The sequence below is a fragment of the Rana temporaria genome, chromosome 5 (assembly GCF_905171775.1).
Source record: "Rana temporaria chromosome 5, aRanTem1.1, whole genome shotgun sequence".
NCBI classification, from domain to species: Eukaryota; Metazoa; Chordata; class Amphibia; order Anura; family Ranidae; genus Rana; species Rana temporaria.
The window spans coordinates 126787773-126805371 of record NC_053493.1 but is presented as its reverse complement, the minus strand read 5'-3'; positions in this window follow the sequence as shown (position 1 = coordinate 126805371).

The following is a 17599-nucleotide window of genomic DNA, read 5'->3' as shown; positions in this document are numbered from 1 at the left end:
GTCATACACACGGTCGGAATTTCCGATGGAAAAAGTAAAGTCAGTCTGACTTTTTCCATCGGAAATTTCCGATCGTGTGTACGCGGCATAAGGCTAATTTCACACTGAAGCGCCGCTAAACAGAGCTAAAGCGCGGTTGTTTTTGCGCTGCTTTAGCTGTGTTTTAGTGGAGCTTTTGCAGCGCTTTTCGGGCGCTAGCGTGCCAGTTTTTTAAAGCGGGGGTTCACCCTAAAAACAATTTTCTAACATTACATTCAGCTCACTACCGACATTGCAGATATGCGGGGCCAGATTCACAGTAGAAATACGCCGCTTCGTATTTCATATCTTTAGTTTGAATTCTCAAACCAAGATACAACGGCTTTAGGCTTCGATCCGACAGGCGTATGCCCGCTGGGTGGAGTTTGCGTTGTTTTCCACGTCAGGTATGCTAATTAGCTGTTTACGGCGATCCACGAAGGTACGCGCGTTCGTTGCATTCTCTTACGTCGTCGCTAGTCGGCTTTTCCCGGCTTATAGTTATGGCTGCTATTTCATGGCTTATATTTAGACTGCCCATGTTAAAGTATGGCCGTCGTTCCCACGTCGAATTTAAAAAAAAAAATTTTTGCGTAAGTCGTCCGTGAATAGGAATGGACGTAACGCACGTCACCGTTCAAAAGATTACATCGGTGCGACGTCATTTCGCGCAAAGCACGGCGGGAAATTTTAAAACGGAGCATGCGCAGTACGTTTGGCGCGGGAATGCGCCTAATTTAAATGATACACGCCCCATTTGAATTAGGCGGGCTTGCGCCGGACGCATTTACGCTACGCCGCCACAAGTTTACAGGCAAATGCTTTGTGAATAAAGCACTTGCGCTTAAAACTTGCGGCGGTGTAACGTAAATGGGATACGTTAGGATAGGATACGCTAATGTACCTGAATCTGGCCCGCAGATCTTTTTTTTTTGCCGTACATACCTCGTATAGCTATTTTCTTAGCCGACTTCCGGGTAGTGAATCCCGCGGGAGTGGGCGTTCCTATGCAGCAGTTAGTGATTGACGTGATGAAAAACACTACCTCCCCATCGCAAAAGGAGCGTTGCCGAAAGAAGCCGACGTTCGCCTTCTTTCGGCAACTCGTGACGCTCCTTATGCGACGGGGGGTAGTGTTTGTCATCACGTCAATCACTAAACTGCTGCATAGGAACGCCCACTCCCGCGTGATTCACTACCTGGCTAAGAAAATAGCTATACGAGGTATGTACGGCAAAAAATAAAAAAGATCTGCATATCTGCAATGTCGATAGTGAGCTGAATGTAATGTTAGAATTTTTTTTTTAGGGTGAACCCCCGCTTTAAGGTCCTGTGATGTCTGTTTCTCTCCCAAGGGGCTTGAGACATCATCACCTCTTGAATCTGTATTATCGCTGAGCAGATGATTCATAGATCCTATTGGGATATGTGCGCCAGGAAGTGGAAGATTACTGCAGAGATCCATTAGCATTGTGGCTAAGATATGATTATCAAGCGCAGTTGATCTCCTTAACATGAGATCTGTTAAATTTGGTAAGCGGCAGTACTTTTATTGGTGGAGGAATCCTTTTTCTCAATCTGAGAATAGCACTATTCTGGAGGTGTTTTGCATGTCTTCACGGATGCTTATATTGGTCGGGTCCTAGAAGAACGACCGCTTATTTTTATTATTTGGACTTTCATTTTAATTTACAATTATTCATTTGTCACATCAAGTGTGTTTAGAGACCCATCTGTTTTCATCAACAGGGGAGTCCTCTTCCTTTTTTTATTGACATGGCCACATTTATTGACAGTCTTTGTCACTTTATTGGATTATACATATTTTATTCATTAAGGGTGTTCTTTATAAAAGGAATTTTTTTGGCTTATTTATTTCATCAAGAATATTCCATTCTGGGTGTACGATAGGTACTATTCAGAAATCATTTTATGCAGCGCAGCTATACCCCCTTTTTTCTCCTGTGATAATGGGACCTTAAAAAAACAACACGGCACTTTCAAAATGTATTTATGGCGCTTTGGAATTCATTTCAATAGGAAGGGGCATTTTGGGAGCGCTATTTATCGCGTTTCAAAGCTGCCCCAAAGATGCTGCTTAAGGACTTTTCCTAACGTCCCACAAGCGCACCACCTGAATGTGAAAGCACACATTGAAATGAATGGGAGACAGATTTCTAGCGCTAAAATGCCTAAAAAATTGCCTTAGTGTAAAAGGGGTCTAAGATTCAAGTTTCATAATACATGTATTGATAGCTTTGATACTCATTTTTGTGATTCACATAACATTCACATAACTTAGTACACTACAAGCAAAACGGGGTCCACCATCCTGTGAAAAAGGTTTGGGAAATGAGGTCACCCACCTTAGAGATTACCAATGAAGAGCCTGCAGCTTTAGGATTTTGCAGCTGAATCCCGATTGTGCCTGCATATGTGCTATGACCACATTGTCCTGGGAACATTGTAATTATTCATACATTCTAGCACCTTTTCTCCTTGACAGGCTGGTGAAAACTCCAGGAGACCTAGGGTCTTTAGCTTCTAATACAGGAGGTGGTAGATTCTGGTGTGAAGGAAAATTAGAAGATATGGAAACACTATGGAGCATTATAATGGATTCTGTCCTAGGGTGCATTTTCAATGGAATAAAGAAACTCCAAGAATTATTAGCTAGCTAGCTTGCTTCCCTTGACAAAGGTACATTATGAAATTATCTATCTATGCATCTATCTATCTATCTATCTATCTATCTATCTATCTATCTATCTATCTATCAATTAAGGGTACAAAAATATGGTGTAGGTAGAAGACTACTGCTTAGCATTATGTAGTTAAGACTTTAGACTTATTGTTGCTATTGTGTGTAAATAATTTCCAGAGATGGTCCTGTTGATGCATTTTTAGCACTATATCGGCAGTACTGCATGGTTTTATAATATAATCACATGGTAAAAAAATGAATATTAAATTAAAAGGATTTTCCAAGTCTTGCCAAATTAGTCTTTTTTTTATGTTTTAAAGCACATACTCTGTTCTATTAGGGACTTTGACAGAACTGCTAGTACAAGCTGAACATCCAAACCATGTTTCAGGAGACAAAACCATAATGCAGTCTCTGAAAATTAAATTGCATGGTTCAGAATAAAATAGCTATATACCACATGAGGCCCACTGATAAGCACTAAAAGGGAACAGCAGCTAGAGAAATAACAATAGATGTAGCCACCATACTGTAGCTGCCTAAATCATTTAGAGGGGTTGTAAAGGTTTGTTTTTTCTTTTCTAAATGGGTTCCTTTAAGCTAGTGCATTGTTGGTTCATTTACCTTTTCCTTCGATTTTCCTTCTAAATGTTTTTTTTTTCTTTGTTTTCTTTGTCTGAATTTTTCACTTCCTGTTCCTCCTCAGTAAGCTGTTCAGTAAGCTGTTCTGGCTGACTAAACACCAATCGGATGATGGTGTCAAGTTTACTGAGGAGAAACAGGAAGTGAGAAATCCAGACAAAGAAAAAAACATTTAGAAGGGAAATCGAAGGAAAAGGTAAGTGAACCAACAATGCACTAGCTTAAAGGAACCTATTTAGAAAATAAAAAACAAACCTTTACAACCCCTTTAATTATTTATTGACTGGAATTACTATCTAATACCTTCTCTCATTTAGATCTGATAATATAAGCAGCTCATAAGCTTGCCTCGCATATTTCCTTTACCTATGCACGGTTATAGTACAGGTTCACTTTAATTTTCACTGTTGGCTCATTACTATGACGGAATTGCTCACTGACCAGAAGTGAGGCTTAGGAGGTGAGAGGAGGTGGGAACAGTATAGGTATGATTTTCTAAAGGCAAGTAGGCTGTTCACTTTGCAAGGAAATTTGCCCCAGAACTTAGTGAATGTAGTGAAATTTCACTTTGTAGAGACTACACAAGTGGAAGAAAAAAAAACAGCATTTCTAATTGCACAAGATTGGATGATGGAAGCAGAAATTCCCTCATTGACTAAGCTCGGGGAAAGGGGGGGGACGACTCCTCTTGCACAGTGCAACTTCCATTGCAAAATAAACAGCTCATTTGCCTTTATCAAATAAACACCTATGTGTCTTTACCTACAATGCACCTGACATTCTGACATTTTGAGGTGCCTTCTAAGTGTTGACAGCACTGAAACGTTTAGTTCCATTTTTGCTTTGCTTAAATTATCATCTTGACCTTTAAAATCTCTATAGATATACGGTATATACATTTTTCCTACATGGAATGTGTAGTGAATTTGTATATGTTTGCTTTAGTTACTATGGCCAAATAAAAGTAAAATATGTATATCCTAAGCTGGTATTATATCTATAGCAAGAGGTGTGTCTTCATTTCACATAATTTCCTTTGTCTCTTTTGAACACAGCTGATCACATGTTAAAGAGCCTACGTCATAGGCTCTTTACTTAGATCGGAGATGCGGTTTGTCAGATTGACACACCACACCACCGATCGCCGCTGGACATCATATGACGCCCAGTTAGGGTAATGAAACCAAGTTCCCCCATAGTCAAAAGCTTGCTATAGGAGCACTTGGAGAAGAGGAGAAGCCAGAAGAGCCCGCAGGGGATTCCAGAAGCAGAAGATCTGGACTGTTCTGTGTAAAACCATTGCGAACATGTTTATTATTTAAGTAAAAAATCCAACCTTTAATAACACTTAAAGGCTCCATGCACACTAGTGCTTTTTTAATATATAATTTTGGATTCTGCTCCTAGAAGCTAAATCGTGTTATTCTATGTGTCCATATTAGCAGTTTTTGAGCTTAAAGCGGAGGTTCACCCAAATAACATTTTTCTCAGAACAACTTCTTTAGACTTCTAACATGTACAGTCCGCAATTTTTTTTTTTACGCTGTACATACCTTTTAATCTATCTTTTCATTCCGGGGACTTCTCCCCGCGGGAGTAGGCGTTTCCAAGCTGAGGAGGCTGAATGCTCCTAAATGCTACTACAAGTTGGCGCAAAAAACACAATTATCAGCATTTTTCATCCAGCATTTTTTTCTAGTGTTTTTTGAGCTTTAAAAAACGCTAGTGTGCATGGAGCCTGAAAGGGGATATGTTTTCTGTGCTCTTTTAAGCTAGCCCACAGTGCTTTGGGATTTTTTTGTTATGTATTAAAAGTTCATATGTAAAAAAAATAAAATGCATTTATATAAAGACTTTCCAAAACATTTCATGAGTATTGTCTTTGTCTTTATTTATTAATGTATTGTGCTTTGGATTTAGAATGCATGTCTAATATTTTTTATGTTTTAATAGTCAGGTAAATATGAATTGTTGCACATAGATTGTTTATATGCAGCCAGCTAGTGAAGCTTCTGGGTCTGTTTTCTGTAGTGTTCTACTTCTTTGCTGTGAAAAAAAAGTAATTCAGCTTTTTAACTCTGTTTGGAACACACAACACACACACCACTCCATGATTTAGAGGAGACACACACTACCCTTCCTGTTTCTGTTTTTTAAGGCTGGGTTCACACTATTGCAAATTGGATGCAGGTTCCCCGCATCCAATTTGCAATAGCAGGAGATTTTGACCGGTTCTCTATGGTGCTGGTTCACATACCTCTGCTGCGGCTCTGGTACGAATTTGCACAGGAGCCCTGTGCATCTTTTGGTCTGTTTCAGGTCGGATTTTCAGCCAAAAATTCAGTCTCAAATTGGACCTGAAATTGTGAATGGGGACACACAGACCCCTCCTGTGAGCCATGTGTAAAGATAGTGTGAACCCAGCCTAAAGCAGCATAAAGGGGTCGATTTACTAAAGGCAAATAGACTGTTCACTTTGCAAGTAAAGTTGCACTTTGCAAGCAAATTTGCCTCATAGCTTAATGAATGCTGTAAACTTTCACCTTGCAAAGGATACCCAGTCACGTTCAAGGGGGAAAAAAACAGCATCTTTGCTTGTACTTGATTGGGTGATGTAAGTCAACAATGCTTCCCCTCAGTTACCTTGTTCTGAAGAAAATTCCTTTACAAAGTGCAACTTCCTTTGTGAAGTGAACAACCTACTCACTTTTAGTTAATCAATCCCAAAGCATCTCAATGAGAACTTAATTTTAGTGATTTAAACTGCCTTACTGAACACACTTGATGTATTTACAATTTTCTTTGGCTACAAGTTAAAGAGGAAGTAAACCCTAATGAGTGTTACTTCCTCTTTGTTTCCCTGCAAAGGTAAAGCACAATGGACTACTATGCATCGCAAGAGAAGCTAACAATGTCCCCATCTTTCTCTCTAGTAGCGAGCATCCATTCTTCACCCCTCTTCATTCTGGGGCCGCAAACTCCGGCTCTGTGACTGGCCAGAGTCGCGTGACGTTACTCCCTCGCAAGCGTGCGGGAGCCGCCTTTAACAGCATTACCCGAGATAGAAACGGCACAGCGTGCCCTTTCTAAATCTGGAGCATGCGCAGAAGAAATCACCCTACGGAGATTTGAAAATATCTCCTAGAAAGTGCAGGTCTGGGAGATATTTCATGAACCTATAGGTAAGCTTTAATCTAGGCTTACCTGTAGGTTAAAGTGGTTGTAAATGGTTTACAACCACTTTAAATAGGAACAGTAAAATTAGTAGCTAAATAACCTGCAGAAGCATAATAAACTAAAATAAATACATTTTTACAATTATATGATTTTGCTGCTCTGCCATTACCACATTTGCCATAAAGGTGACGTTACCCTTTAAGTCATTATATTAAATGCTAAAGTTCAGTTCACAGCCTTCACTCAATCTGTCCTACTTTGAATTTTTTTTAATTCACTGTTCTAGAAAATATGCCAATTTTTAGAAATTAAGCTAATGTCTTCCAGCTGTGGAGAAAAAGTGTGAACAGTTCTGTCAAATGAGCTACCCTGATCTCCTCTGTGTAGATAGTAACTATGTAGTCTGCTAGTCACTTCACATTTACCATTGCGGCAGCTGTGATGTAGATTAAAATTTCTTGCCTATAGGACAGATTTCTGTGAGCAGTAGAAAGCAGGTCTTTCTGCTACTTGGACAAAATGGGTTTATTCACAGGATTTTGTTGCTGGTGAAAAAATAAGGATTGCTGACAGAATACCAGGGATAGATACATACTTATTTATGGCCTTAAGGTTGCTAATTGAACTAGTAACAAAATACACTGGGATGTGTTCTGCGTCTTGTCATGTTTCAAATATAAAGAAATAAAATATTAAGTGTGAACTTGCTCAAGGTCATGTCCTTTAATTGCACTGATTCTTCCAAGACTCTTGGCAAGATTTAAAGTGGATATGTGCACTCTTCTATTCATAGAAATAATATGTTTTATATATATATATATATATATATATATATATATATATATATATATATATATATATATATATATATATATATATATATATATATATATATATATATATATATATATATTACAGTTTTGTCAGCTTGCTATTGTGTTTACAGTTTGAATTGAAATTTAGTTTTCTTATACAAAATAATATTTCTTCTAAAACAGTGATATTTGTACATTTTGCAGAGAATCAAAGGCCATATTCTATTAACTCTTGGTTCTTACTTTATTATATATATTTTAGATCTTTTCTACTTCATGGTGAAAAACATATATATATATATATATATATATATATATATATATATATATATATATATATATATATATATACATATATATATATATATATATATATTTGGGACAGAAGTCGGACTGATTCAACAATTAAATTTTTTTTTTATAATTCCTTATGATTTTACAGGTCAACCCCAACTCTCTTTTTTTATATTTAATGGGTTCACGGTCTTTGCTGCTCAAAGTCATTGCCCAGCCATCTGGAAAATATAATGCCATCAACACAGACTGTGTAAGGCCAAATGTATCCACATTATTAAACATTATTGCAACTAAATTCAAAAAAGTACTTATTTTACTGAAGCTGGCCATACACAAGGCAACCTGATAGACAAATTACACTTTCAATTAAATTTTAATTGAAATTGCAAAGCCGCTAAGAGACATAAAATAGTGTTTTTGATCAACTAAAGGGTGATGGGCTTAAAATTGCTTTGACCAAGCGCAGAAGACATTTTAATAGATTGTATTTTAAATGTCAATGTATTGCCCAGTGTCAACTTCACAATTAACCAATTTCTGATGGTAAAGCTAGCTGGGTGGTAGATTTTGCTAGTTTCTGGCAATTACTTGTGCTCATATTTGCATACCCTGGTGGCTCAAAAGTGATTGAAAATTGTCATGGAATCTTAAAGTTTCTGTTATATCATTGAGGTTTTACCTTGTTCAGCAAAGTTACATAATAAACATTGACATTCTTTCTTTTTTGTTTGTTAATTTAATTGATTAATTGAGTGCCCATAGCTAAAATAATAATGACCATGGGTAGACCAGTTGCAAAATGACTAGTTGTCTTCAAGGTAATCCAAAACCGTTGAACAAAATGTAATTGCACTTGAAGGGCTGTTAAGTGCTTTTCATCTTTTGTATGTAAATGAAAAAGAAAATCTATATAGCTATAGTCACACTTAAGCCAGGTATAGACCAATAGTTTTTTTCCTTCAAACCGGTGGGTTGAATGGAAAAAAAAACTGACATTCAAGGACCGCCCATCACAAAACGATTAAAAAGCCCCAAAAACAAACAAACAAGTAATACACAAAAAATAAGTGCATAACATTTGAACATGTGTATGAAAATTGTCTGTGAAGCTTGCCAACCTGATCCACACCACCTTCTCAGATGAGACACCCCCCCCCCCCCCCACACCCACACCCAAAATCACAAGGATCAATGTGAAAACTACCTACACTCTCCAGAGGATTTATGTGCCCCACCATCCTTGTCGGTGGTGATGAAGTGCATATCAGATGGTCACATGGAACAAAAAGGATAACATTAATAAAAGGTTACATCTAGTCTGTTACAGTAGAGTTGAGGCCGTCCACCCGCCCCAGACCCTATCAAATTTGAGAAGCGCCCCCCTGTTCAAATATGATGGGTAGGGCCCTATTCACTGAAGCCTTCCAGGACTCTACCGATGGAGGAGTAGAACTCTTCAAGACAAAACAATGTGTTTCCCAGCGTGGAAAACCAATTGTTGACCGGTTTTTATATAGTGTACTAGGCTTCAAAGTGGTTGTAAACCCTTACATGTACCCAGTGAAGTGACTGTCCTCAGGTGATACACAGAGTTGAAACAAATCCTCTTACATAAATTGTACCTGTTTATCTGTCATCTTCTCTTTTCTACATCCGTTCAAAGTCTTTTTCTGAGCTGTCAGAAAAACATGGGGTGAAGTTATGCTTTGCAGAGCTCAGCTAGGAGAACTCTGAGAGCTAATTGGAGGGAAGGGACACCCCCCCCCCTTCACACAGCATACAAGAACAGAGCTGTCAATTAGCTGGAGCTCCCTCCCCTGTCACCTTTTTTCTCTTAGCGTTAGGGAAACTTATCACTTGATTCATGCTAATAGCAGATAAATGAGGCAGCAGACAGAAATTACATTTAGTGTTCTGGAATGAGATACGCTATAGAGAGATATGCTTTGTTCATATTTCATGTCTGAGGTTTACAACAACTTAAGTAACGTTTGAAAATTAAGCATTAGCATTCCACAGAAAAGGGTGATTGCAAAACCAATATGATATGAATCCTCGATTTTCTCCAGGATTCCAGTAAACAGATAAATCAATCGGTTGTCTAGTGGTGTCCAGCTGTCCACTTAATCCCAAAAAAGAAGTATGTGAACTCAGGGGCACTGCTTGTTAACACACATTGAACTTAAACAATTTTGTTGGTGGTAGGGGTCCACTACAGAAGTCATGTTGTTTCATAACTCCAGGCATATAAAAAATAAATCATGCATTTATGTAGCCACTAAAATGTTATTAAGTGTAAATTTCTAAATACAACTGGTGTAAGTGAGAGTCAGTATTCATTAGGCTCTGCTACTAAATGTACATGTAATCACAAGAAACATGGTGACATATGAATGACCTTATTAGTCTGCTGCTGCTCTTTCATTGTCCAATCACATGCTGAGATCAGGGAGATGGCCAAACTGTCTTGAAAAAATACAGTAGTAAAAAAAAGTCACAAATCTTAGGACTAATGGATAAAACGTTTAATATTTAAATTAACCCCAATACATAATTTCAACCGTGCAATTAGCATTTTTCCTTTGGTTCTGCTTTAAGTTTACTACAATGGATTACAACCTGCATTGGTTTTTCCCTCGAAATTTAAAAAATAACATTTTAATATTGATTCACTATTTTTTTAACAACTTCATTAAACACATTTTCATCAGGAATTCAGCTGTACTATAAGCAGTCTCTGCCAACTTAGCTTTTTTCTTGGGTGTCCAGCCAGCTACAATGGCACCCTTAAAAGTATCCTTCAAATTCTATGCATTGGGGTGATTTACTAAAACTGGAGAGTCCAAAATCTATTGCATCTGGGCATCTTAGCCAATCAGCTTCTAACTTAAGCTTGTTCAATTAAGCTTTGACAAAAAAAAAAAATTGGAAGCTGACTGGTTTCAATGCAGAGCTGCACCAGATCTTGCACTCTCCAGTTTTAGTAAATTAACTCCATTGTGTCAAACTCTTTGGTTTGATTAGTAGGACTCCAATTTAAAGACAGAAGTTTGGATAACCAGACACCAGGGACAAGATTAGCTTTCACAGTCAGCAGCCAAAATGTCTGTTCGATAACCTTAGCAGTGAATAGAGACACACAGACAAGGGCTGTCCTAGCAACTAGGCACAAGTCTAGAACTCTGCAGTCATAGCTTGCTATTTAACCTGTCTTCTCCATGGCTAGATTTGTCTAGTGGTACTCAGATGCCCCGAGACTTACTTAGCACAGGAGAAAAACAGAGATTAGAAAAAAAATACTAACAGGAAACAGGCAAACAAAAGAATGAGGCACAAAGAAAAAAAGAAAAGTAAAATGGCCTGCCTGATTTGATGCAAATTGAATAGATTATTTGGATTTGTCCTCATATTAGGCACAGTAATGCTTTTTATATTTAAATGATCGTACAGAGATTGCACACTCATAGCCAGATTCAGATACACTGGCTTAATTTTGAAGCGGCGTAGCGTATCGCATATACGCTACGCCGCCGTAAGTCAGAGAGGCAAGTGCTGTATTCACAAAGCACTTGCCTCCTAAGTTACGGCGGCGTAGCGTAAAAGGGGCCGGCGTAAGTGTGCCTAATTCAAATGATGAACAGGGGGCGTGTTTTATGTTAATGACTAGTGACCCGACATGATGGACATATCCCAGTGCGCATGCGTCGGATAGAATGCCTAAGATACGTCGAACACTGCCTACGACGTGAACATAACTTACGCACAGCCCTATTCGCGTACGACTTACGCAAACAACGTAAAAAGATAGGCCTGTTCCGACGTCCATACCTTGCATGGGCTGCGCCACCTAGGGAGCAGCTTTATCTTTACGACGGCGTATCTCTAACGTAAACGGCGTAACTAATTGCGACAGGCGCACGTATGTTTGTGAATCAGCATATCTTGCTCATTTGCATATTCGACGCTGCAAACAACAAAAGCGCCACCTAGCGGCCAGCGTAAATATACACCCTAAGATACGACGGCGTAGGAGACTTACGCCGCTCGTACCTTAGCCTAATTTAAGCGTATCTGGTTTCCAGAATACGCTTAAATTTACGACGGCGTAGATTCAGAGTTACGACGGCGTATATACTGATACGCTGCCGTAACTCTCTGTGAATCTAGCTATCAGTCTATAGTACATTATCTTCTTAAGACCCCTATCACACTCAAGGCACTTTTCAGGCTTTTTAGCGTGAAAAAATAGCACCTATAAAGTGCCTGAAAAGTGCCTCTCAAGCCTCCCCGGTGTGAAAGATTGAGTGCTTTTACACTGGGGCGGTGCGTTTGCACCACTCCTAAACTGCCCCTGCTATTGAAATCAATGGGCAGCGCTGCTGAAGCGTCTGCAAGGCATTTAGTCAGCGGCGCTTTTTGGGTGCTTTTAACCCCTGGTTAACCCCTTCTCTTCTTTGGGGTTAAAGCACCCGCTCCTGCCCGCACAGCACCGCTAAAACTAGTGGCGCTTTACCGCTAACGCTCAGGCACTCTGAGTGTGAGACGCCTAAAAGAGAAATATGGCCAAAGCTTTTTTGGCCATACTTTTCATGTGAGTCACAGGAGTGCACTTATTTCTGGACTTCTGGATGTATTTGGGCTAAAGGGAGCTGTCAGCTGATGTCACAGAGCCGATCCAGACTCTGGAGAGATTCTAACAATAGTGTTGGAATTCACACACATGTCTGACCGGCAGCTGGCTCAGCCTCTCAGGGCCCAGTTAAGAACCTGAGTCAGCAGTCTCTGCCCCTCCACAGCCTGGCACTCTAGTGAGCACTGGATCGGCAGAGCAGAGAGCAAATGACTGACAGTCACAGCTCTCTGCTTAGTGAAGATCGAGAAGTGAATGATCAACGATCATGGGATTGTTCAGTTCTTGGTCTTAGAGCTGGCAGGGGTCAACTGCAGCATCTGAGTAATGCTGCAGCCGCATAGGTGAGTATAGATATTTGGGTTTTTGACATCCTGCACTTTCCCTATTCCCTATGTCAGATTTTTGAATCTCAAAGCGGTACAGCCGTTTTTTGCATGGAAATTTTGCGTTTTATATTGTTGGACTGAAATTCTTAGGAATAACTCACTTAAATCTGTACAAACAAGAGTCCAGTAGATATCCAGGGTTTGAAACACAAAATCATAAATTATAATATAATAAATAACTATAAATAATTATAAAAAATAATAATATAATAATAATAAAATACATTTCCCCACAAATCCCTATCGTTCAATTCTGCAAGTGTTCTAATTTATTATAACTGTTTTCTAGCTGGTCTAAAACCGCTTTTGACGTAAAGGGACACTTTTTGGTTGCCATGGACATTCTCAAGTTTCCAGGTAGAAAGAACATAATATATAATATAAAAGTGCATGCAGGGCACTTGACAAAGCACTAGGGACAAAGGGGAGGTAAAATGATTTGATATAGTACTGTAATCTGTAATATTACAGTGTACTGTACATGTTATGTTTTTTGTACTTTTTGAATTTTTCGTCGGGCTCCGTCCCTATGCGTTGCGACACTCACAGTGAATGGAGCCTGAAACACAGAGCATTGGGCGGAGGATCCGGCAGTGGACACAGCAGGGGGGGACATCGTAGGATCCTGGTGACAAGGTAAGTACGCTGTACCAGGATTCTGCAATGCAATCCCGGGGTTACTGCTAATGGTTACTGACATATAATCACACACATAGGTTATACTTGATGGACTTGTGTTTTTTTCCACCTCACCTACTATGTAACTATGTAATTGTACTGAAATTTAACCCTAAGACACACTTGGGAATACTGCCAGGAAGGATAAAGCCCTGTACACACGATCGGTCCATCCGATGAAAACCGTCTGATGGCAGATAAATGAGGCAGCAGACAGAAATTACATTTAGTGCTCTGGAATGAGATACGCTATAGAGGGATATGCTTTGTTCATATTTCTGAGGTTTACAACAACTTTAAGTAACATGACATAAAACACAACGACGTGCTGAAAAAAGCGAAGTTCAATGCTTCCAAGCATGCGTCGACTTAATTCTGAGCATGCGTGGATTTTTAACCGATGGACGTGCCTACAAACGATCGTTTTTTTTTCTAGCGGTTAGATATCCATTGGTTAAATTTTAAACAAGATTGCTTTTTTTTAACCTATGGATAAATAACCAATGGGGCCTACACACGATCGGTTTGGTCCGATGAAAGCGGTCCATCAGACCGTTCTCATCTGTTTGACCGATCGTGTGTATGCGGCATAAGAGAGAAAATAGGAGTGGGACTAGTTAACAAAACTGAAGACTAGAGTTGAGCGAACCAGAACTGTAAAGTTCGGGTTCGGTACGGACTTTGGGTTTTTCCCGAACCCAGTCTCGAACCCGAATAATTGCTGAAAGTTCGGGTCCGGGTTCGGAGTTCGGGAAAAAAAAATGCGCGGAGGTCCCCCAAAATTCAATAACCAGACCCTTTAGGTCTGATATGGATATTAAGGGGAACCCCGCCGTCAATTTAAAAAAAAAATGACGTAGGGTTCCCCCTAAATATCCATAACCAGACCCTTCAGGTCTGGTGTGGATTTTAAGGGGAACTCCACCCCAAATGTAAAAAAAAAATGGCGTGGAGTTCCCCCTAAAATCCACACCAGACCCCTTATCTGGGCACGTTGACCTGGCCGGCCGCAGAAAAGAGGGGGGGACCCCCCTCTCCTGAACCGCACCAGGTCACATGCCCTCAACATTGGGAGGGTGCTTTGGGGTGCCCCCCAAAGCACCTTGTCCCCATGTTGATGGGGACAAGGGTCTCATCCCCACAACCCTTGCCTGGTGGTTGTGGGGGTATGTGGGCAGGGGGCTTATCAGAATCTGGAAGACCCCTTTAACAAAGGGGACCCCCAGATCTTGCCCCCCTCCTGTGTGAAATGTACCCCTACCATTTCACAAAGGAAGTGTAAATAGTAGTTTTCAGAAAAAAAAACAGACGCACCGTAGAACAAATTACTTTTTTAATTAAACCAAATAAAAATCCAGCAGTGAAAATAGACGATCGATGCTGCTCGCTGCTCCATCGTTGTCTCTATCCAGCGTCGGGTGATCTCTCCAGCGACGGGTGATGTCTCCAGCGATTGGTCCAGCGATGAGAACATCCATCCATTCAGAGCACAGCTCAGCGAATGACGCGCCGATGCTTTGACGTTTCTTTTATAGGGAAGGCGGGCCACGCGTCACGTGACCCCGTCCCGCTCTGATGCAAGGGCTGTCCCAGTGACGTTGAACAATTTGGAAAATTTTGCTTCAATCAGCACTGCAGCCAATTAGCATGTGTGGGTGGGGTATTGGTCCATTTTTTTTCATTCAGCTCAGTGGTAGGATGAAAAAAACTAAGCCGTGTATGTCCAACTTTAGCGCAGCCAACATGGTTGAAATAATGACTTGAAAGGAAGAATCTAGAAAATAAATAATAAGTACTAAATAGGTGTAGAAAAACATTTCTGACAACATTATTTAGACAGTAGTTTTGAAGCAGGCAGACCGACTAAGAAGCAAGCTGGCAAACAAGAAGGCAAAATCCTTTACAAGATATAACTAGGGGCAATCAGGAGATATAGGTCAGTATAGCTACAAAGAGCAAAGGGGCAAGGCAGAGGTGTGAGAAATACGGAAACAGACAATAAACACATTGTGAACTGAAGACAAAAGCAGAGTTCAGATAGGCAACAAAAGAACAGCAGTTAGGCAAAATAATGAACAAGACTGAGAGACATAAACAAAACATGAAGATGCAGGGCTTAACAAGGTTACATAATGAGATTCAAACAAGATGAGCAGGGACCACACTGGCAAGACAAGTAGAGAAAATACAATATAACAGAGATTACATAGGCAGGACTCAAATCCAGGGTGGCTAGAACTCAGTATGCCAATGCTTCCATGGGCTAGTAAATAGAGAAATGAATAGAAGCAGTGAAAAACAGGGACCCTACAGACTTTAGCAAAAATTATTGCAGAATCCTACTGGCTTCTGGAGATAATACAAATGCATCTTTTCCTAGAAAAGAGAAGTACATTGAAGGTTTAACAGGAAGGAAGTGGTCATTAATTCAGTAAGGGCTCTTTCAGACAAGGCTGTCCGTGTACAGGCTCCGCTTTAGCTCAGCCGGGATCGCTCCATCGATCCCCGCTGAGAAGGGAAACTGTGCAGAGACCGACCTGTCAGAACACCGCTCTCCCCTATGGGGGTTCGGATGACGCGGACTGTAGAATCCGTTGTCATCCGATCCGATCTGCCAGATGGATGGAAAAGTAGGGTTTTTCCTCTGTCACACTTTGGCAGATCCGAGAGGGTCGGATGTCAGCGGTGACATGCCCGCTGACATCCGACCCTCCATAGAGGAGCACGGAGCGTCCGTTTAGGTCTGCCTAAAAAACTGATAGGCAGACCTGAATGGTCTGCCGTGTGAAAGGGGCCCAACTCTTCAAAAAGTTAGGAGAATAATTTCTAAATTAGAAGAAGAGAAGCCCCTAATGAGATAAAGGTAAGCTTGGCATACAATAGCACATAAGTATTCCAGAAGAGTTTCATATTTTTGATTTATGAATATCCTGGTTATGTTTCCAAGTATGATTTTTGCCCAAAAAAGATAGAAACAGACTTTCTATAAAAATGGTAATTCAGTAATGTTTATAAATACATAAAGAAAATATTCAGGTATTTATGCTTGTAATGCTTTTAATCCAAAGCACTCGCATATCAAACTGAGTTTCCGCATAGAAGTCAATGGAAACAAAGATAATTTGTTCCACATTGACTTCAATGGCATGTAATACCGCATGTGGCCAGAGGTTAGGGGGCACAGGAGAGCCTCGGACATTCTCCGGGACAGCTCAGCTGATCTCGGAAACCCTCGGAAAGGTTTTAAAAACACTAGTGAACTGAGTATTGCCGAGTGATTCCAAGGATTTCCGAACGGCTTGGAGCGGCTCCAAACCATTTCAAGTGTCACTGGTCCACTGGTCCACAAGGTTTAGGAGTGTGTATATGGGAACGTTTCACCATTCTTCTAGAAGCGCATTTATGAGGTCAGGCACTGATGTTGGACGAGAAGGCCTGGCTCGCAGTCTCCACTCTGTGCAGGCCAGACAGGTTCCTCCACCCCACCTCCACCTCACTCATCCATGTCTATATGGACCTTGCTTTTTGCACTTATTTACGGGGCTTTTCTCTCAATTTCGGCCGCCGGGCACGCACATTGGTTCCCCATTGACACGACATGAGCGTGCGCACCCCCTAGTGGCATTTAAAGGCACGACATCATATGACGTCCGCCCAGAACAACAGGGTCTTTCTCCCCTCCCTTCCTTAGGTTAAACACCTAAACAAATCCAAAATAAAAATTAACCTATCCAAATTAAGGCTATTCTCAAACACTAATTTATACCTGTAGCACCCTCCTAGCATTGATTGCTTGGATAATTTAGATTTGCCTCCTTCTGTAATCAAGGGAGCACTAATTGTTTGTTCTGGTGTGTTTAGGGTCTCCCAGGATGGAATTTGATTGCTTCCCCCTGCCTCTGGAAGAATCTTCCAGAGCTTAAGGCGGGAGAAAAAAAATGACCAGCCTAAATATTTATTGGGTTCTAGGCTATCCCTGAAGGGGAAGTGTTCAGTAGAGCTGGAAAGTGGCAAAATGGTCTGAGACACTGGAAAGCAGGGTTCCTTCTCGATGGGAGCGTTCCCAAAGTACAAGGGCTTCTGCTGCCATGCAGTCCATGGCCTGAACAGCTGCTTTAGGAGACTTTTCTCAGAGCTGATTATAGACCCACACCACAAGGAATCCTCTCCCGGGAGGCACCATTTCACGCACTAGATTGTGTCTGGAGGAAGCTGGAAACAGGTAGCTGTCCTGGAGATGTGTGAATAG